The sequence below is a fragment of the Patagioenas fasciata genome, chromosome 1, assembly GCF_037038585.1.
Source record: "Patagioenas fasciata isolate bPatFas1 chromosome 1, bPatFas1.hap1, whole genome shotgun sequence".
Classification (NCBI taxonomy): domain Eukaryota; kingdom Metazoa; phylum Chordata; class Aves; order Columbiformes; family Columbidae; genus Patagioenas; species Patagioenas fasciata.
The window spans coordinates 83329316-83352693 of record NC_092520.1 but is presented as its reverse complement, the minus strand read 5'-3'; positions in this window follow the sequence as shown (position 1 = coordinate 83352693).

Sequence of the window (23378 nt, the reverse complement as noted above, 5' to 3'; positions counted from 1 at the left end):
GTGTGGTTACAAGAACAAACTTTCTAGTGCACTGCTTCTTAAATTTGCAAATGTATTACTAAGTTGTGGAGGCAGAAATTATAGATTTTTTTTAAATTTTAAAAATAACTGTAGGTTATGCTTAAAGTAATAAGTCTATAAACTTCAAAGTTTTTCACATTATTCTTGAAAGAACAGTCAACAATGACTCAGTATCTTTGTATTTAATTTATTATAAACTACAACACTGTGTGATTAAATGAAAAATGGAGAAAATGTTTTTTGATTGATTTACAGTAAATTTAATCTTTGATTAACATTCTAGAAGGAGGAAAAACAAATGAACATGCTATAAAACATGCTAATGATGATCATAATGATAATTGAGAAGGTTCTTAGAATAGATAATATCATAACGAAGGCATCAAGACTTTATGTAGATTTTGCCCCCTGTAGGTTTTATAAAAAGTAGAAGAATCTTTACTTATTTTTTTAAAGTTGTGTTGGATTTTGAAAACTTTCTGACAAACAAAGGAAACAAGGTAAGGAACAAAGGAAAAAGGGTAAATACTCCCTTGCAAATTTTCAATTTACAGCAAATATGATGCTGCTTTGTTTCTTGCTTCTTTCTGTATATGTTTTTTCATTTTCCTGGCTTCTCATTTACTAATAATAAATCCCTCCACTGGCTGGAAATCTCACAGTTCAAACCTCTCTTTTTCATTTGACTTCAGTCTCTGCTATTTTATTTGCTACTGTCTGTAAATTGCAGTCACAGTTGAATAATCACTCTAAAGTTACCAGCAACAGATGTGGAGCTCATATTCCAAGCACAGGAAAAAAGAAACTGTATGGGGATTTCAGTTTAATTGGTCATGAAATCACCTAAAAACTTCTAAAAGTCATTACTGAGTCATGACTCCTAAAAAAAAACTTCACTATATACAGACCAATGATTTTCTTAAAAAAACAAAGAAATTCTCTCTGTACCTCCAGTGATCTGCAGATTAAAGCTTGAGAGCTACATCCTAAATGAAATGGACATGATGTAGATAAACCTTTCTTTTCTAGATCATTGTTAGGAATATGAGAATATAAAATGGTGAGTAATGGTTCATTATGAGATGAATATTGTGCATAATAAAGTAATTCCAATTCCAATTGTGCATCTGGGCCCAATCACAGTTTGGTCAGAAGATCTGCTCTAAAGTGGGAAAGGAAAAAAAGGACATAAGAGTTAGGCACTTAGCAGCAGAATTTCAAGAGTATTTAGCTTCTGTCTGTCATGACAATTAGTAAGAGTGGGCTATCTAACAGCTCGTGAAAAAAAACTCAGCTCCTCAACTTCCACCAGATTTAACAGAGCCACTACTCCTGTCTCTATAAACTGAAGCTTAGTCCCACCTCTCCTTTTGACCTGTCTTCTGCTTACCAAAGCCTCTGAGTTATCAGCTGTCCTTTACCAGCACCCACCCTTCCTGCTCTGAAAGTTTGCCTGTAACAAAAACCTCAACACCGTTCTTGGGGACCTACTATTTTATTAAACCATCAAGTCGATTTGTCTTAGAGGGCCTGTTAACTTTTCACATGCAAAGACTTTGTTTGTTTGTTTGTTTTGGTTTTTTTGGGGTTTTTTTTTAATGTTAGTCAGCCCTCCATTCTCATAATGTCCATGCATAAGCCTTCCTGCCTGCAGCTGTAGTTTCTTCTGCTCATGTAACTGTAAGCTTCTCAGATGTTTAAAGGGCAGATGCTCCCCACTAGGCCATGCAGTTTTAATGGAGAAGCACCTGTTGCAAGAATTAATTCGACGAATCCAGACGCTGGCATAAGCTCTTTGATCGAATGGGCGGGCCGGGCGAGAGTCTAATTCAATGTGAATTTACCATCCGTACTCTTCAATGAACTCTTAAACAACACTGAACTTCAATGTCCCCGAGACCACGTTTTTCCAAGCCTTATATACTCTATACCAAAAGGCCATGCGGCAAGCGCAGGCTACAATTGGTTACACTTACAGTCACTCATCCCCCCCCCACTATGGTGATTGGCTGCAGGGCACTATTCACAGACTGTTCATGTGCAGCGGCAATGCCCCTCCTGCAGCCTGGGTCGAGGGCAGAGCAGCTTCTGTTTACTTTCCTTCTGTCTTTGGTGTCGCAGGGAAATCCTTCCGTGTAGCACAGCCGCATCAAGCCCTGGCTTGTTCACAGCACACAGCCAGAAACTCTCCACAAGCACCTCATCAATTTCTGGTCCAGCCGTATTAATCAGGCAGGGTGCATATTATATTTCAGGGGAAGGGTGAAGCACTTTCACAGGCAGCTTTCCCCCAGAAAAGTCTATCATTCCAGATATCTGAAGTTTGTTAATGGGGAAGTGCTACAAAGCAAAGGCTAGAGATGGGGTTTAGTTTCTCATTCTGCTTAGTGTTCTTGTTGGGGTCAAAGCAAATTGATTTCTGCTACTACAGGCCTGTGGCATTGATTATTTTTGATATAAGTGTTTATAAAATCCCTAAGAGAATATGATGCAAAGGTAATGCTCGTGTTGCTTTTAAAAGACAGTTTTGAAAATCTTGTTGTTTTGGGTTCTTTTCACCTATAGGTTTCTTGTTTTAAACACTTCATCCAGGAGATTGGAGAGTTGGCCTAAAGTCTGTAGTGTGACTTCAGGCCTATGGCTCCCATCATGTAGATGCCTACATTAAGCCTGAGTCCAGGGAAAAGATGGCAGTTACTCCTTTTATGTGTCTTCTCTCTCTTATCATCCTCCAATGTCTTAAGAGCTATAAGGTATGGATATGCAGGCAGGCGAGTGTGAGAGGCATGTCCTTTGAAAAGAGACTAATGAGTTATAACTTCTCATTTTGGAAGTACTTGTGCTTTTGGCAACCACCTGAGAAATGGCTTTTAGGGGTGATTTGGGTGTTCACAACTGTTTCTAAGGTGAGGTGGTGACTTGCCAGTTCCCTCTCTTAGTTGAATAGCACCTTCTGTCCTTATATTTTGTGTTCCTCTCCATGTGCACCTGTACCATTTAGACATGATATAAAGTGACAACTGATACCAAATGATATTGACAGGCCTTTATTGAATTTAATTACTCTGCACAGACTGACATGAATCAATCCTCATAAAATTCATCTGTCACTTTGTGATATGCTAGCTTTAGGATGGGGAGATGGAGGGAAACTTTTCTGGGGAAGAAAGAATTCCTTCATTTTACAAGTAACCCTTTTTTTCTTCTTAAATTATTGATGGACTTTGTTCCAGTGAAAATTGTCATAAACATTTACTAGTTAATGTAGTGCAAATAAAGATGGGAAAACTCAGTAGTCACATTTAGTTTGGTTCTATTCTGCAGTGTAATAAGTATCCTGAACTCCCATTAAAATTACTGAATTCCCTGAAAATGCACTTGCTGTCATGGCAGATTAAGTTCTTTGCAAGTATAAAGTTCAATATGTATTAATGTGTGATGTATTAAATTGTTTATACTGTTTTGGGTGTATTTTGTCAGTTTGTTTGGGGCTGTTTTGTCTTGGTTACACAAAACTATGAAATCATTCTGTGTTTATGGTAATTGTAAGTACTATATGAATCTGGAAAAAGGTAAGCTTTAAAAAAAAAAAATGGGTTAACATATGCTATGCTATTGACAAAATAAGCATTTTTCAGAGGTGTTCCTCATGAACTCAACCAAAAATCTTCCAGTAGGTTAGGAAAAATTGTATAGATATCAACCATTGGTAACATCATGCTTTTTAGTTAGAATCCTTTCACATTCCTTGCTCTAAACCAGAATTTCTGAAGCTGAGCATGTTTATTGAAGACAGATTCTTATTATTCTTCTTGATTTAATGTGGTATTCGTTCTCTCAATCTGGAATGGTGGTATTTGTCAGAGCCTTCTTACCTTTATCACCCAAGTTCCTTTCTGTGATGGAGAAGTTACACCACTGATTCTCGAAAGTGATGGGAGGCAGAAGCAAGAATAAAATGAAAAGGAAATTTGCTTAAGTTAATTTGATTTCTCCTTCTTATGCTTGAATAGTGGAAAAAGTATACAGTCACATCATTTATAGAGTGGTCAATTCCTGTCACTTCTGAAACTTCAGTGGCCTTGCAGGACTTACAATCTGTATTGCATATGAAGTAGGTGGAGGTGACTCAAAACGGCTTCTAATACTTCAAAGAGTTGTCAGGAAAGATAAGCAATCTAAATGGTCTGTGAGTCAGGGCTCAAGTTCAGCTGTGAGTAGAGGCCTAACAATTTCCTTCTCATCAACTAAATAAATAAACAGCCAGTAGTAGTGTATCTGTCTGTCCCATGCCAGTGCATAGTCATTCTTACAATAAAAGTGTTTTCTGATGTTCAGACAGCATTTCCTGTACTTTAGTTTGTGCACATCGCCTCTTGCCCTGTCATTAGGCACCACTGGCAAGAGCCTGGCTCCATCTTCTCTGTATCTTTCCTTCATGTATTTATATACATTGATAAGAATTTCACCCCTGATGCTTTTTTCTCTACTATGTCTATATCTCTCTTGTACTGAAGAGGTCAGAACTGTACAGCACTCCAGCTGTGCTCTTGCCAATGCTGAGCAGATAAGAAGGATCAACACCCTTGACTGGCTTGGCAACATTCCTCCTAATGTAGCCCAGGATACCACTGGCTGCCTTTGGGGCAGTGATGAGTTGTTGGCTTGTGTTCAACTCATCCACCAGGAGCCCCAGGTCCTTTTGTGTCAAACTGCTTTCCAGCAGGGCAGCCCCCAGCATATACTGGTGCAGGGGGTTGTTCCTCCCCAGGTGCAAGGCATGGTACTTTCCCTTTCTGAGTTTCATGAGCTTCCCATCAGTCCACTTCTGCAGCTTGTCAAGGTCCCTTCGAATGGCAGCACACCCCTCCAGTGTATCAGGCACTCCTCTTAGTTTTGTGTCATCAGCAAACTTGCTGAAGGTGCACACTCTTTACCATCATTCAGATCATTAACAAGGAGATTGAGCAGGGTTGCTTCCGATATTGACACTGAAATACAATTTACTGGCCTCAAAGTAGACATTTTTTCCACTGATCATCACAATCTGGGCATGGTTGTTCAGCCAGTTTTCAGATCCTTCAAAAGCTTACAAAAGCCTTGTCATTGATGTCAATACAAGAAAAACAATGTTCCAAATTTGTGATATAGTCTTTGAGGAAAGGTAATGACATCAGGAAATGACAGAGAGCTGGAAGAGACAGTGAGCTAGACAAGAGGCTGAGAAAGGAAAATGTGTAGTGGGCAACAGAATTTAACTTAGTACTGGATGTTTTTAAGCTTTGATTACCGTTTCTCACACCCTGACTTTGCTATTGACATGCCTCCCGGTTATTTTAACAAAATGCTTAGTGAAAGATTTTAATTTGTCCAATCCCATGGGTAATAAAATCAGAATGTTTAGCTCTTCTGAAGACTGAATATTAAAAAAAAAAAAAGTTATATAAATGAAAAGTATGTTTTATGAGGGCTCTCTTTTTTTTTTTTCTTGAAGAAAAGTCAGCTTACTTTGATGACTCAGTTCAGCAAAGATACCATGATGTAACCTAAAATAAGATACATTAATGTGGTGACTTTTATGAATATGGTAAATATTGATCTAATCCTGAACGTCCAGTAGTACTAGTACGACATAATAAGTGTCCAGTTTCAATGCATTTTAAGTTTTCTATTTATCCCTGACATTACCTATCTCAACATTTTTTTAAAAACAAACCAAACTCTTTTTTGGATTTACCATATTATGCCCAAAAGTTGAGTATATGGGGACAAGGAGATAGTATATGGGGGCAAAGAGATGGTATTGTGTACCAGGAAAACAAAGTTCTATTTAAAGAAAAAAAAAAAGGTAATTGGAAAGGCACCATTTCTCCATTTCTCCAAAAGGTATATACTTCCTCTCACATGAGTTGCTAAATTTATTCAGTGAAGTGTGGTTTTTGGTTCACTTTTCAAGCAATTTGTGGGTAATGTGTTTCAGTTCCTTCCTGTCTTCATATTTTATCTCCTTCAATAGGAACTGCTTTTGCATTTATACTTTATCCATTCTTATCTCATGGCTAGCCCATCACTGCTTGGCCTCTATAAGTAAGGCTTCAGCTGATGTGCAGTCAGTGTGCTAAAACTTCCATTTCTATTCAAGCTGTTAGATCAATGCACTTGGAGTAGTCTTCTAAAATTGCTAACATTTTTTTATGATCCCCTTCATTCTTACTGAAAGGCTGTTCCACTTCTGATGGTTAAGACCTATCTTCTAAACAGCAGTTAAACTTGTGGGACTTTTTCAAAAGCAGTGTGCTCTCAGTTTTTTTCTTCCTGTCCTTTCGTCTTCTGTGAGTTGGTCCTGTTGGGTCTTGATTTTTATTTTTATTTTTTTATTTTATTAATACTCCTACAACTTCTGCTCTAAAGAGCAATATCTTCTCTTGTGTTTCCTGTTGCTAGGCTACATGATTCTTGCTCATTTAAGATACATTTATACAGCATAAAGTAGTACCATGTAGAAATGCCCAAACTAGATTGCTGGGAGGTGGTTTGGGGTGCTCAAAGCACTGTTGCCACAACAGTGCAATGTTCTATCTCAACTAAATTACCCCACAGAGAAGTGATTTCCTTTAGGTAATGTAACTACCTTTGTAAGTTGTCACAGTTCATATACGATCTTCAGATATCCTTGGTGGTCTGTATCTATAGATATTCTGCATGTCTCTTGAGTAGACTTCCTTTTAACTTGTTCCAGTTTGATAACTTTGGTCTTGGCTTCTAATTAACAGCACCCAATTAAACTGGAAGATGCTTCTTACCCAATCTCCCTGCTAGCACTTTAAGTTTCAGACAGACGTTCTTTCAAACATGAAGTTTGCACTTGAAGGACAGTGGGATTTGTTATGTTCTGGTTTCTTCAGGAAGGTTTATCTTGCTTTTTCATATTTGTTCCTGAGAAAATTTTCTCCTAGTCCAGGTATCTTGCTTCCAAGCAACGAAAGGCTGTGCAGGTAAAGACAGATCTTGAAATAATTATAGCTATTATGTGTAGAATGCCTGTGAGAATATAATACAAGGAGTAAATATCTCTCTAAAGGGTCATTATGTGAGTCTTGGGTGCATTATATTTGTGATCCAATGTGGCACAATGTTATCTTTTTTTTGTGTGACAAAATGACTTGTATCCATATGACTATAAAAAAAACTCAACAATACTAACACAATCTTATCCAGTTGAGCATGTGGCACATACGTTACTAATATAAAATTGATTTATAAATGAGGATTAGTGGTCTGAAATGGGCCTCCAGTGATTTGAGGAAAAACATTTAATGATAACCACACAGCAGCTCCACATTCACAATTGGACAATTCTGTCCATAAATTCAATTTTTTAAATCTTGCCCTACTACAGAACTCTCCAAGGATTTTCCACTAATAGGGCTGACTTGCCAGCAAACTGCTTGCATCTCAGCACAGCATGGCCTGAGTCAATTTTTAGTTTCTCATCTGGGTAAGAGTGAAAACCTGTCGTGCATCCAGGAAAGGAGCTTTCTGGGGTCTGAGAAGACTGGCTAGCAAAGAATCCTTACAGAAATCTTGTAAAACAAACTTGAAAGAAATCTTAAAGAAGTCACATTTCACGTTCAGCCCCAAGGCAGAATCAGTTCTTCCTGTGTTATTCCTGATGCATATTTATCTAGCTTGTTCTAAATATAATAAAGGAAATTCTGCTGCCTCCATAGGCAATTTCTTCCAGTACTTAGCCATCTGTAGTGCTATATGCTTCACCTGAAAGTCCCTTGTTGCTATTAAACCCTCTACTGCTTCCCTTATCTTCACTGGGTATGAAGCAGCATTTATTCTCTACTACTTAATACTTTAATGCATAGAAGATAGAAAAGCTGTTATCACATCTTCCTTCAGTCTTTGTTAGACCAAAAAATATAATTTCCTTTCAACCTTGATCACGCTTGTTACTCTTCTTAAAATTTCCTTCACACACAATCCTGACTGCTCCATACTTGTCTTGAATCACATTGCCCAAAAAATTGAACAATGCTTGCTTTGAAGCTTTACCATTACCTAATGCCACTGAGGAATTTCTTCATGCATCTTGCAACCTACTACTGCACTTTATATTTTCTAGCACAGCAATGGAAAAAGGAGACTTGATCACCTTGGATTTACAAGTAGTAAACTTTCTGATTTATTTTCTGGAACATCATTCAGACAACATAACAGGGAAGATTTTATTTCTAATTAATTTGTCAGAGCACTTTCTGAAACATAGACTCAGATTGTTTTTAAATTTGTACATAGACTAAATTGTGTTTGGAAAACTGTGATCAACAGAAAGTACCTGTTTCATTTATGATGCTTCCAATATAGTTCAATCCATCTTGAGCAAAATCATACATTTTAATAGATCCCACATAACAGTCCTAGAAATGTCTTTATTCAAGGGGTTCGCAGGTTAGGCTGAACTATCATATCTTTGAAAGACATGGATGGGTACTTCACAAATGGACATCTTGACTGTGCCCCTCCTATGTCCTCTTCTTGTGTGTTATATTGGTCTCTTGAGTTGGTCATTCAAAAGATGAAAGGAAGAAAAAAAGAAATGGGGCAAGGGGAGTAAAAGCTCTCCACAGTAATTCAGTTGCATAAGATACACACTGCTTTGTATTAGAAACAGATATTTTGCTTTTGTGGGCAGCATCTCAAAGTAAAAAGCTTACGTTTTTCTCTCCTTCCCTTTTACCTTTCTTTCTCCTTCTCACCCCTTCTAATGGGATGACAGAAATAATGACTTGATGTTTGGCTTATGTGAGTCATGGCCTTAGTAGCAGAAGCGCCATAATTATCTCATTTCTACTATCACAGCATTGTAAATATTAAATGCAAAAAACAATGTTTCAATAGCTTTGAGGTTTTGACACTTACTAAGAAAAGTCGAGGGAGTTCATAGTTAATGTTTTCTCTCTTGAAGTTAATTTCCTTGGTATTTTTAGTACACTTCTGTCTTATAAACCACAGATTCTTATCATTAGTAGAATAAGCCTCTGGAAATCCATCTCTGTACTGCTGATTTCAGTCTATTGTCAACCATAACACAGGTTACACCTAGTGGAAAGGATTTGATTAACTTTCACTGTGTGCCACATATGTAATCAGACTTCTAAGAACTAGAATAAGCTTTCACATCTGCTTGTGTAATAAGGTGAGGTGCGTACGTACCCTAGCTTCAGCAGCAATGGAAAGAAAGATGAGATTATTGTTAAGTTCCTATAGTTTATTTATTGGAAAGGTGTGTGTCCATAGCTGTATTAATATAAGTGTACTAGAAAAAAAAAAAAAATTGAGGAGAAGTGGAGAAAGGAGAACTTTGCAGGTTTGTCTGAATTTATTCTATCGACGTTCTGAAAAAAGGTGATATTTGTAATCATCTTAGAACAACTTTGCTGTACTGCTATTTGGGGATTTACTACTGTTCTGCACTTAGTTAAAGGGCTTTGTTTCTGGCCTGGTCTGAAAAAAAGCACCTAATCTACATCACTTTTTTTTACCTGATTTCAGTGGCCTCTGTGTGACTGTTCTAGGATAGATGTTTACTTTTAAATGTGATGAAATCCATTCAGAAATATTCACTGTGATGCCTACAGAGACATCTGTGGTAGCCCAAGAGGGAGTATATTAGGAACCACTTTTGAAACTTAAGGCTTTCAGGGTATAATTCTTCGCTTGCTGTACTGTTTTTATACTGAAGCATGGGGGCTACTCGTTGGCATGCTTTTATACAGAAAAGCTTGAAATTGGAGGCATCTTGGAGTCTAAACAACTAAATTAAATTAATTAAATGAAAAACTACAAAGAAATATCCTTAGGCAAGGAAAATGAGCTGAGGAAAAACTAGTTCTTTTCTGCTGTAAGTACTTGTATTTAATCAAAGGTTAATTCTGAAGGATTATGTCATCTTTGTCTGTTTATTTAGAATAAGAGTAAGACAAATGTTTAGTTTATTATTAAAATGTTCTACACAGAATTTTCCCAAGTATGCTGCATACTTGACCTACTAAATTTTTGTAAACAAAATGCTTCTGACTGAGGCACAATTGCTAAAATTATAAGTTTCCAAAATGTTTATTGGTCTACCAAAATGTTTTCATCTGTGGTATTTTGATATTTGCAGTTAGTCTTACTCATAAACTACATTTTCTATTCCAAAATAACCAGATGATGATTTGTATTTTTGCAGTTCAGCATAGTAGAAATAACTTTTTTAATGGATGTTCCATCTTCCTTTTGTATTGCACGCATTTATTTACTTTTTGCTGTTACTTCTGGTCTCTGGAATGTAGCAGACACCTACCCAGACATGTCCTTTAATACCAGTCTTTACAGCATGCAATAGAAAAATAATTTAATCAAAGAATCTAGATGACAGCAACAAACCCTCATGTAATCTATTTTTGCAGGACATCTTTCAAAAAATTGGATCCATTAAAAAGGAGATGTATAATTGTCAATGATTTTTACAGACAAAACCCCCAAAATATGTACTCATTATTTTATATAATCTAAAACATTCACAGTTCCTGGAAGAAGAACATTTTTATTCCTTTCTTGGGGGTGGTTCCGTTTTCCATACCAGAGATTCTAATTTTTGTTCTTTCACTGTGTTTTCTTGGTTGTAGCTTATTAAAATTGCTTTCACTATGTGGCCTTAGTTGCCTAAGAAAATGACAAATGTCATCAGTATGTGGGCAGGGGTAGTGGAGGGAAACACCAGACCAAGTACATCAAACACTTTTTTAGCATTTAATGACAGACTTGTGGTTTAGGGAAAAAAAAAGTGACTCAGGCTTATTAACTTGCTTGAAGCAGAGGGCAAGAAAGAACAGCAAAGGAAGCTATAATAACTTACCTAGTTGAAATATATGAAACTTCTGTTTAGAGCTAAACTAAGGGGGTGGTTTGAGAATAAATCTGTTAAGGTTGTTGTAGAATCATGAGGTGGCATATTTTGAAGATTAATTTTCAAAAATTTAGACTCATGAAAGAATCTCTTTTTAGTTCTTTCAGGATAACTCTGCAGAATAACAGAGGAGCAAACAATTAAATATAAAACAGTGTAAGACATTTCAGATTATGGAGTTTGGGAATGCTTAATTTGAAGTGGGTTTCCCATATATCTTGAAACATAGAAGTAAAATACTATTTCTTTTTAATTTGAATTTGCATGGCTGTACTACTTCTTGAAAAGAAATTGAAGTGCCATTTAGAAATACTGCCTGATATTTATAATTGAAAAAAATAATCTAACCAACTCTGCTAAAGCATATCAGAACTGCCTAGGTGACTGTGAGAGGTAATGAATTCCACATCTGCCTTCCATTATGTTCAGTGTGGCAGCAGCATCTAGTGTAGGGTAACTCATTGTGTGTCTGAGATGATAACCCCATGGATGAGGCTGAAGCTTGGGAGTCTAACAGCCACCAGGGCTGTATGCCCTTACTGGTGGTTGCATAAGAACTTCCTGAATTGAACATGTAAATGTGAATGTGTTACTTCTCTCATTGAATAGGTAATACAAATTGGAGCTGTCACTGTGATGAGGTTTTTGAGAGCAGGTCTGTGAGAATCTGTCAGTAAAACCTCAATGGCCAACAGGCTCTGGCTAAATTTCCCGTCCTCACTGTTCCCTCCTCACCCCTTCACTAACAGCTGCTTCTTCAAATTATTTGGTTATAATTGCTATTGTAGGAGCTTCAGTTTTGTTGGCATTAAATATAAGTGGTTTTGGTAACAGCTGAGAATTTGCCACAAGTTTGTGAGTTATATCATGAAGTTTGGAGGGGAATCTGCAGAAGTATCATGGGAAGTGCCACAAGAGGAAGGGGATCTTGCTCCTCTTTATTCTCCACAGGCTATTAGTGCAAGAGAACTTTTTGTCTAACCTACATTTTCAGTTTAGCTGCTCTTAAAATGGAATTTTGTTTCTGTTTTTACTATATTTAGTCTATTTTTTTTCTTTGAGAAACCAATACATATAAGTCCATTTGCAGCTCACTCCCACTTTCTTCCCTTGCACACAGACCACAAATACAGTATCACAGAACCACAGAATGTTAGGGATTGGAAGGGACCTCAAAAGATCATCTAGTCCAATCCCCCTGTGGGAGCAGGAACACCTAGATGAGGCTACACAGGAAGGTGTCCAGGTGGATTTTGAATGTCTCCAGAGAAGAAGACTCCACAGCCTCCCCGGGCAGCCTTTTCCAGTGTTCCGTTACCTCACTGAGAAGTTTCTTCTCAAATTTAAGTGGAATCTCTTGTGGTCCAGTTTGTACCCATTACCCCTTGTGTTACCCTTGGTTGTCACTGAGAAGAGCCTGGTTCCATCCTCGTGACACTCACCCTTTACATATTTATAAACATTAATGAGGTCATTAATGAGTATGTGGAAATCATCCTTCCTGAAGGCTTCTGTTGCTTTATTAACCCATGAAGATTATAATACTTCTACTTCAAAGGCCCTCTGTTGCCAGAACTGCTATACTACTGACTTACAAAGTCTCATGAGAGCTTCTCCTGTACTTATGTTTTATAAAACTCAGATCTAGTTTGTTATTCATTCTCTACTAATGCTAGATATGACACTACGAAGTTCCATGATGGATGTAATAGGATTTTGCAAGGAAGCAAGATCATTTGGATAAAGCACCCTTAGTTCTTCTTAGGCTCACACATTTGTAATTCCTAGTTGACTGTATTTAAGCTTAAAAAAATAATTCTTTGCTTTGTGGTATAGAATGCTCTGGTGTCTAAGAACTTTACTGGAATAAAGATTCTACTTCTAAAACTTAATCCTATAGAATTTTATTTACGTGAATGTTTAGTCAGTGGAAAGAATCCCACAAGAGATCACATTAATATTTTATTAACCTAAAGTTCTCTGAAACTGAATGACACAATAATTTATTGCAATACCTAATAGTTACTTTGCAGAGTTCCTAGCTTAATTTTGTTATTTTAGAGTAAGTATTAACAACCCATCTGATTAAAATAATTTGTATTTATTTTTCCCTATTTTTATCTGCTTTGATGAATCTTGGTTCTTTACCTTCTTTCCAAGAGGAAAAAAATGAAGTATTTTAGGGCTGGGATTTTTTTTTAGCCCTGTTGCCATAAAGAAGACACTCTTCTGCAAGATGATCACATTCTGTCCTGCATTCTCTTACATCTCATTCAAACTTGCTGCAGGTAGTAAGGGGGAAATTAAGATCTATTTAAGTCATTCACCAGGAGCCTAGACACACATGAACTCAATAACACATACTTAGAAAAAATCAGAATTTTAGTTTGTTGGAGGCTGAAAACAGCTTCCAAAATTAGGATAAATATGTATGACTAATGTCACAGTACATTGCTAGTTCTCACAACAATATCCTTTGAGTAGCTCTACAAATAAATTTGCTATTTGGAACTAGTTTTATTTTTCCATTTTCAAGTTGGATTTTTTTTTTTTTTTAGAGTTTCTTTAAATAGTGAATCTGTGTAGCTGACTGTAAAACCATGAGACACTTGACTGAGAATCTGTGGAGCCTTGTGTGCTACCCAGAAGAAATGCCAAACCTATGTCCAGCTTCGGCAACCTGTTAACCTCAGATCAGTAGATGCTGCTTCTTCCTCTCCCTCTCTGTTGATGCCACCTTTCCATCTAGCCGGTGTAACCCAAATGGGACATCCCTGATGTCCTCCTACAGTATTTTCCCTGTGACATGCTCTGTCTATTAGACACCCACCCAGTTTGGTGGACCTTTTATAATCATTTACATGTAGATTAAGTCTATCTGGCTGGTGGAGGAAAAATTTCTCTCTAAAACTCATTCTTCCTCTTCCTCCTTACTCTTGGGCTGGCTCAGTCATGCTTAATTTTTTTAACATGCATGAATCCACTTCTTGCAAGATACAACTGTCATCTTTGTAGATCTAATGATGTCTCCTGCTCATAAATATTATTTATACTGCTTGCCTCATGTAAGGAGAGAGGCTTTTTTCCTTCTCTTTTGACAAATCAGTGGCATGTTTCAGTGTAAAATATTTCACACTGGGTTTAGAGATATTGGTCTTTGCAGTGAGCAGCCTCCATGCTGTATCAAACACGTGCATGGCCTAAGCACAGATAATTTGTCACTGACTCTGAAACTAGATGCAAGAACAATTAAGCACTTTGGGGATGACTATCTCCTAGTAGCTTTTTTCTAAGCATACTTTAACAAAAATCTTTGAACTTAAGAACATTTTGTGGCTCTAGAGGTGAAGCAAGATTTCTGTATCACAGATGCCTCTTCTTTCTTCTCCCTGATGAGCCGTTATATAAAAATGTCTGTTTTCTTTAACGAAAAAAAACCAAAAAAAACCAAACAAAAAAACCCCAAACAAACAAACAAACAAACAAACCCAAAAAACAACAACTCTGTAATTCATACTGGGAGTAGAGGTGTTTCATTAAGGACACCCTATCTTTTTGTAGCCAGACAAGCATGTATGACAGTACTATTGACAATTGTCCTCTGATGGGAACAATAAGTGTTTTCATATAATAGAATCATAAAATAATTTCAGTTGGAAGAGACCCTCAGGATCATTGAGTCCAACCATAACCTAAGTCTAGCACTAAACCATGTCCCTAGGAACCTCATTTAAATGCCTTTTAAACCTCTCTAGGGATGGTGACTCCACCACTTTCCTGGACAGCCTGTTCCAATGCCTGACAACCCTTTCTGTGAATAATTTTTTCCTAATATTCAATTTTTTTTCCTAATATCCTAATATCCTCTGGTACAACTTAAGGCCATCTCCTCTTGTCCTATCACTTGTTACTTGGGAAAAGAGAGTGACTTATTTTGTTGGCGTCAGGACCCCAAGCATGTTGCTCTCTGCTGGGAGGACCCCAAGGTCAGCTCCTTCCCTTATGAGCACTCTGGTGAGGAGTCAGGCACCTGAGGCCTCTCTCCCTGCATGGGGCTGCCATTCAGCCCCTGACTGGCCCTGGGTTCTGCTGAACCGGACCTGACCCCATCCCAGACCGAGGGCTGCGTTCCGGGCTGGACTGGGGCCTGTAGTAGCATTTGAGAATGGCTAGGCTGTGGCAGAGCCCAGTCACTGTCCCCGGTCTCACTGGGGCAGCAGGATGTGGCTGTTTGGGAAGGGAGGGCACTGGGCTCCCTGTGCCTCTCTAGAGAGGACCAGGCCATTCCCTGCCCTGGGAGGTGGCTTTCTGATCCCTGTTTGAAAAGAGGCTGAATAGCCAGACTCAAAAAGGCAAGAGCATACATTATTAATGCTATTTTTTATCAAATCACTGCAACAGAATGGGAAACTACAGCCCCAAATAGGAGACCTGAAATATTACAAATACGCCTGGTACTGAGCTCTTGATGGCTGTTTTGCAAAAGGAGGAAAGTGACCTGCTTCCTGCCTGTCTGTATTCCCAGTGATAATGGTTCTCCCTTGATGTGTGATAACCACTGAAGTGCAGGCTTCACGTCCCTGCCCCGAATCAGACATACCATGGGCTTTCTGGCAGCACTGGGTATGGGGTGTATTCCTTCCTCTTTTCCCAGCGGATGTATTTTCTGTCCCAAAGATGGTGGCATGCTTCTGTCATGCAGCAGGTAGAGTGCTCAAGTGAGGAGCTGGCATGCCCAGGCTCATGTCTCTTCAAGCTCACTTTCACAAAATGGAGTTACTGAAAGCAGAGAGAATGAGCCAGGATGTACAATGGGCCGTAGGCCAGTAAGTGAGGCACTTACCCACTCAGCCAGAGTTAATCAAACTGTCATTTTCTACAGTAAAAGGACAATTTTAGGTGAATTGGATGCCTCTGTGTGTGCTTGCAGGAAAATGAGAGATGTCTGCAGTAAATTGCAGCTTGTGGTTAAATGTGCATAACTTTTGGTCCTGGTGTTTGACTCCATAGCTACTTTTTTGCTGCATTTATTGGTTTGGGGAAACTTGCCACTGAGTCATATTTTCTACATTTTACTCAACACTGGCTTATTTATGTCCCTTAATCTCTTTGTTGCAGAAGACTTCTTGCAAGTGATAAACATCTGGGACAGGGGGAAAAAAAATGGCTTCTGCAGAGATAGAACACATTCGTGTCTGTTCTCTCTCCAGTTACTTTGTGGTGATGTACAATAAGCTCATAACTGAAGTGTGTTTTTGTAAGCTGAAGGTCATTAGCCTTCATATTTAATTAAAAAAAAAAAAAAACAACCAAAACAAAAACAAAAAAAACCCACAAAAACAAAAACAAAAACAAACAAAAAAACCAAACCAAAACAAAAAAACCACCAAAGCTCCTAGGTAGGAGATCAAGAAAATGAACAGAGAAGTAAGAATTGTCTGATCAAAGAACATGGAATGACTCTTGATTCCTTTCAAGCAAAGGGAGATGACAAAGATGTAGGCAGAACCTACAGAACTAAAATAGGGATCTGATCACTCACCCTTTTAATATTAAAAAGTATTAGGTACTCATCTGAAGAGTTTAGATTGGACCTAAAACACTGAAAATTCTCCACTCATTGACTAACAAGCAGAGAATCTTGACATTTAAATTAATTTGAAAATTACAGCTCAGGATTTACTTTGCGTATGCTTAAAACATTAACAATCCAAATTTATCCAGACCTGTTAAAGAAAATGGGAAACTGGGGGAAAGCATTTTTGGATTTTATTAACTGTACATCTGACTGTAAAGCAAAGCCAACATTTATGAACAAAATGAAATATAAACTAGCAGTAACTTTCTGACACTTAGAAAATCAGATTTAGTGTCATCACTGCTAATAACAAAATGTTCTTTAAGATCTTAGTATGCAGTTTCAGTTTTTACATTAGATACAGTATAAAATAATTCCCCTGTCCATTCCCCCTTTTAATCTTTTTTTTTTTTTTTTCTTCCATTTTAGCTACAGAAGCATTTGTATTAATAGTGCTATTGAAGTTTGGTGAGCAGGATTTCTTAGATCATTAATAACTCTCTGAATGTAAGCTTTCCTGCTTTCTTTTTATGATCTACCAAGTCTAAAAACTTTAAGGTTGGTCTAACTTCACAAGAAGCCTTTCTTTTTTTTGCTTTGACCACCATTTAAGAATGAATATTTCATAAGGGAAAATAGTGCTTTTTTCCTACCTGATTAAGCCATACTCAAAATCTATATTTCTTGCTAGCAATAGTATCAAAGGGAGATGCTGTTGCTGACTAGTGGGCTTGTTCTTCTCCTGTTCTCAGAAGTTTGCTGGAACACAAAATGGAAGTCCTACTTTTACTTATCAAAATCTAACACTTGCTCCAACACAATATTTCTCTACAAGCAGACCTGAAAGTAAACCAAACAAAAACTAACAAACAAACAAAAAAAACAACAAAACCCAAACCTAAAACAACAAAAAACCACACAAACATCAGAAGGTAATAAATATATTTTTAAATAAGTATGTTTAAATTCCAGAAACTGTAAATAAACATGATATTCAAATATTCAAGTCATCTTGAATTTGATTTAACAATTGGAAACAAACTGTACACCTTAGATCTTAATGATTCCCTTTTAATGACTCTTCTAATCATATGGATACACGGGCAAGAATTGCCTTGGAGGAGAAAAATAGCCTTTGAATGGGACTTGTTATTTTGTTAATAGATAAAGATATTGATGTACTCCATTACAGGTTACCTGCCTCACTCCTGTCCCCAGACAATAACCCATGCTGCCTTGCCCCTGGCATCAGTGTCTCTGAGACATTTTGAGTTGGTTTGTTCTGACCCTGTGCTTTTCAGACAGCAAGAATCTGGCAGGTCTGAAAGAAAAACCTCGGTGTTGATCTCATTACCAATCTTTTCTCCCATGTAAGCAGGCAAAGGACTCAAATCCTTTTGTTACTGGTGGTGGCAGCATCTGCAGTAGTTCACCTGTTACTTTTATACTGTAAAGTCAGAATTTGGGTCCCAGGGTTGGTTATGTCTGACCTTTTCCTTGTTCCAAAGGTAGCATATTTTCATACAGAGCTGTGATTGCCCTTACTGGTCTGTTTGCTATTATTCACAGCCTTTTGCACACAGTAAGGGACCACTGTGGGAAGCATGGGTTTAGGGTACCAGTAGTATGACATCATGAGGTCAAAATTATTTCTCTACAGTCACATTAAAAAAGCTGGAGATGTAAGAGAGAGACTGCAGCTGAACTGAACATACTATTTATCAAGTTGTTCTCTTATCCTGACTGAATTTGGGAGTCTGGAAAGAAATGGCCATTAAAAATCTATGACAGGAACAGTGGGATAATAATCCTCTTTACAGATTGTCTTTTAATTTAAATCATGGTGTGCTCAATAATATTGTAGGTCTTAATAAAAGTAGATCAGAAACCTTGTTTTTCAGACTCCATGCTGAGTATATTATTCTGTACATTCTTTACTTGTTATTGAGAAACAGGATTTAGGCTCCTCTTTGAGCAGCTTGGAGTTACCCAAACAGACAAACTGGTTTACTGAAATACCTTGAGTATTTCTGATAATACCAGTTCATTTCTCATATGTTATTGCTCTTAAGTATGTGCAACACTGATTTTTATTTTTAACTTTTTTCTTTAATCTACCTGCATAGCTAAAATTTCACCAAACTGCCATAAATCCCTAGGAATACACGCATATTTTCATATGTTCTATCAACTCACTAAAAATACAGCTTTTCCTTTGAGTACTGGAATCACTGTTTCAAATATGCCAGAAAAATAAGTTATTTTACTAGTAAGTCTGTGGTGAAATAGATATGGATAATGGCTTCCAAAGATTGCCGCAATATGTGCTGTGTATCATAAACACTGTTTTTGCTGTATATGATACAACAATAAGTTAGATTTGGGTCCAGCCTAGCAAGACTTGAGGTATTGCAACTGTTAGCAGCTACAGGATAAACTAACAAAGTACCAAGCTGTTTCTTTTTTTCAGTTGTAAAACTTTTATGTTGTGGCTACACTAAAAAAAGCTTCTGTGTATGCATTCCTTCCCCTAACCCTTCATTCGGCTCACTTTATTAGCGCAAGAAAATGGTAAATATAGATGTAATTGTGGCTGAAAGAAGAGAGGTTTTGTTTTTATATTTTAATGACAACAGTTAAAACTACTTTTCGTTGTTAGAAAACAAAAAGAGAAGGAAATGACCAAATTTACTTACTGTGCTTGTGGTGCCACTCATGCTGGGGGCAGCTGGAGGGGCTTCAGAGGAGATGAGGTGAGCAGAGGGATTTTGTGGTAGAAGTTGATCCTGCGCAAGAGGAGGAAAGGTATCTGCCTCGGTGTTTGATTGCAGATGCTGTGTTATTTCATCAATATCAGGGTTTGTGATTAGAAGCATCTATGTCTTGGAAGCAAATTAAATAATATTAAAATTCACCAAGTTTATACACTTTTGCTTGCAATATATCTTAGTAGTCAAACCTTTTGATTTTTTTTTTCCTTTCTCTTTGATTCCTTAATGTATATACTTAGCAGAATTAGAAAATTGATCAGCAACTGAAACTTTTGTTTCGGAATTTAATACTTTCTCAACTCTCATCATTTCAAAAACGAAAATGTTATATTTACAGCAGATGGCGGAAGAGTAAATGTTAAACTGATCTACTGCAATTGATACATTTTTATTTTATTTTGAAAATTGATGAGCTACTTTTATCTTGTATTTATTGTAACTGAAAATTTGTGTGAGTACTGATGGAGGAACTTCATTTTCCATGAGCAGATAAAATATTCTCCTTCAAGAGATATGCTATTCTACCAGATTTTTTTCTGTTTTTATGATTTTCGTGTTAAGTTACAGAAAAAATAAAGTGCGGTTTAATTCTTTTTTTTTTTTTTTTTTTTTTTCCCCAAAGTGTATAAACCAGGCCTGCTTATTCCCAAACATTGGTATAAAATTCTTTGTGGACATCTCCAAACTATTAAAACTAACTTTTCAAAATATTTAATAAAGGAAAAAAATAGGGAGGAGGGGGAATTATGGTACTTTAAATCATGATCTTTTAGGTTAGATCTTGCAGCTTAGAAACAGACTTTTTGTAGTTTTAAGTTTATGACCTGAGCCTGACTTTTCCCAGCAGACGATTAAGCATAGTTCAGCATAATGCCACCATTAGTTTTTTGATTTCTTACCTCTCTTTGGATGTGCTCAAGCCCCTCCTGCCGTCTCCCCCAATATCCAATAAGTATTCTTTAAACTTGGTAATAAAGAGTAAGAGAAGTATGCAATAGGTTGTCATTGGGCAATGCTGAGCTGCTTTCAGTTTATGCTTTAGTGATGCGGGGTGAACCTCACCTGTGATGGACTAAAGAATCCCGGCTGAAGTCCTAGAATGTGGCCTCAAAAGCGACTTTAAGAATGATATTTAGAGGGATGAAAGTCCCAAATGTTTGTGATGTACCAATGCTATTTACTCTGAAAAGCCATTTTTTCCTGAAGTAATATTTATTACTTAGAAGTCATGGGCCAGTTGTTAGACTCTACACAATAAAACCCTCCAAACGAACAAAAACTCTTCTCAAGTTTATCAGTCTTTCCCTGTTTTATTACAGCTGTGTTGTACTTCACTACCATAATAAATAGTAATAGACTACAGAAATATTTTTTCCTCACCTGTATTTCTAAGAAAAAAGTAGAACAAATGAGATGGTAATCATGGGTTGTATTAGCTAAGAGGTTATTCTCATAAAATTTCTACCTCAATTAATTTGACAGGGACTTAGTTTACCTGCATATCTGAATTTATTCTAGCTGCACAAAGTCCTCTTACCTAAAACTAAGTTTTTATCAGGGAGTGGAGGTCTCAGAAAACTTAGTCTTACTGCTTGAGTGAATTGTAGTTTAAACATGAAAAAAAAAACCAAACAAATGACATTTTTGTCTCTTGTCTGCCTGCCCTCCTGGTTTTGTATTTTAAAATGAGTGAATGGAGACTGTACTACAAGTGCGAAATATTTGTGTGATGCATTTACAGTTAAATGTAAACAACTTCTCATTCTGAAATACGGAGGTCAAGTGAGATACATTTTAGTTTCTCAGCTTTCTCCTGCCCTTACATGAGTAGACTTTTTTCTTAATGGTACAAATATGAAAAAACACCTGTTTTTCTTTTGCAAACTTGTGGCGATTTGGGTTAACTTTCTAAATCTTCAGTTTGTTTGGGAACTCAAGGCAAAGTAAGTTCGGCTACATGCTGGGATAATTGGGGATGTCTTATGCTACATGGCAGTAGTGACTAGAGCATTCTGCATTTTTTGATCTATGGAATACTTATAGACATAATTCAGAACAACAAATAAGTAGACCTAAGAAACTATTATGATTAGATATAAAGCTCTCTGCTGACAATTTTTGACTGAAAAATGGCTTTTTGATGTAGTCTTTGAAGCTCTTAAGCCAGCACAAAACTTTTGCTAGAAAGTTCCTCATAGGGAAAAAAAGAAAAAAAAAGACACTTTTAAAACAGGTCTTAGAAACTAAGGTATCTGGCTTTAGAAAGGCAATACAACAATTTAAAATGCTTTGCCTAGTAGTAGAAAGCTCAAAGGCTATCGTAACTTTAAAACAGTAGTGCTGATTTCTGAGAAGTAATTCCTTAATATGGTGGGTGATCCTAAAGATTTACAGGGAAAAACAGCAGCATTATGTCCTCTAGAAGTTCTTTAACTGTTTCTGAACAGAATTGTAAAACATTAGAGATTACTGAAAGGATTTTTTCTTCCCTTTCTTATCTGACAGTGCTCTTATAATTAATATATTTTAAAGAGTTTTGCCAAAATGCATTTCATATACTATATTGTAATGAAATATTTCTTTGAGCTCTGGAGCCAAGTAAACCATTAGAGAGAACTTAAATGTTTGCTTGGGTGAGAAAGATATAAGACAATCTTTATCATAGTCTGAGTACAACCCACAACACTAATAAAGTAAATATGCATAATGTAGTCACCATGATGTGGTGTCATCAATTATCTGCATATTTTTTTATTTTTTTGATGGTAGGTATTTTATAGATAATTTAGATATTGGAGATAAGTTACAGTATGGAAGACTAGCCTTGACATGAATTCACTTTGCAATATCACAAAATCTTATGGAAAAGCTCTTTAGACTTTCTCGTCATCTACACTATCAGGAAAAAATTGCCAGCAAATACAGCTCTCTAAGAGTAAAACGACATAATTATACTCAGATAGAAGCTGTGGTCTCAAACGCTACTACCCCATTTTCTTTTTTCATAGTAAGTTATCAATAAGGACTTTAAAAGAAGGTGAGATGATATTTTTGGGAAGCATGATGATGTGTGGGGTTTTTTTTGAGTATGTGGGCTAGGCTACCTGTATTTTTCTTTCTCTGACCACAGTTGAAGCTCTAACCCTGGACACTAATGAGACTCCAATATGTAATGCTTTGTCTTTTTACAACAAGATGAACACTGCTGCTTTAAGCACATCTTTAGGATCAGTGAGGTCCTGGATTCATTTTTTTTCTGAGGAATAACGATGCTCCACATCATTTAGCAGTTGAATAAAATGATTCTCTCAGGAAAGGAACTCCTGAAAATATAAGCATCCTTCATACTAGTAATACTAGCTAAGGGAATAAGTAAGACTTAATGGAGCAACAGCAGAAGGAATGTTTTTGCCTCCACTTTCTATGAATTGGGAGGTATCTTTGAAGTGGGAGATGTTTTATGTAAGGGTTAGCTTTAATATCGGTGTTTAAGACCTGTGACAGTACAGGGGTAGTAGGGAATGAGGAAAGAATAACTAGATAAATGAAAGTAAAAGTAGAAGGTAGTATTTTGTGCCTTTCTTAGATAAAAGGCCAAACCAACTAAGATGTGGTAGCAGTATGAGGGAAGTGATGTGATAGCTGGTGACAATTCCTGTATTCCCAATTTAATATTCCTATTTAGGATAAGGCTTATTATGCTGAATTGTGGCTTGATTTTTTTTGCTCTCATGTTGAGAGTTTGATTCCAAACCAGATTGTCTGGTTTTTTTTTCATTTTCCTTTGAGTTTGTAGCACTTTAGAGACATAAGCTGCTCAGAGACTGTCCCCACAATACCTGCCTATTTCGTTACCTCCATTTAAGAATTTAGATATAACTCTTTCAGTTCCAAGAGAAGTGATAGTATAACCCTCTTTCAAAACAGATACTTATTTAACAGAACTTCTAAAAGATTTGGGCAAGCAGTGCCACAACTAACACATGCAACAATTTCCCTCTTTGTTTCCTGTGCTGGTCCCTGTGCCAGTGGAAACTGTGGATCA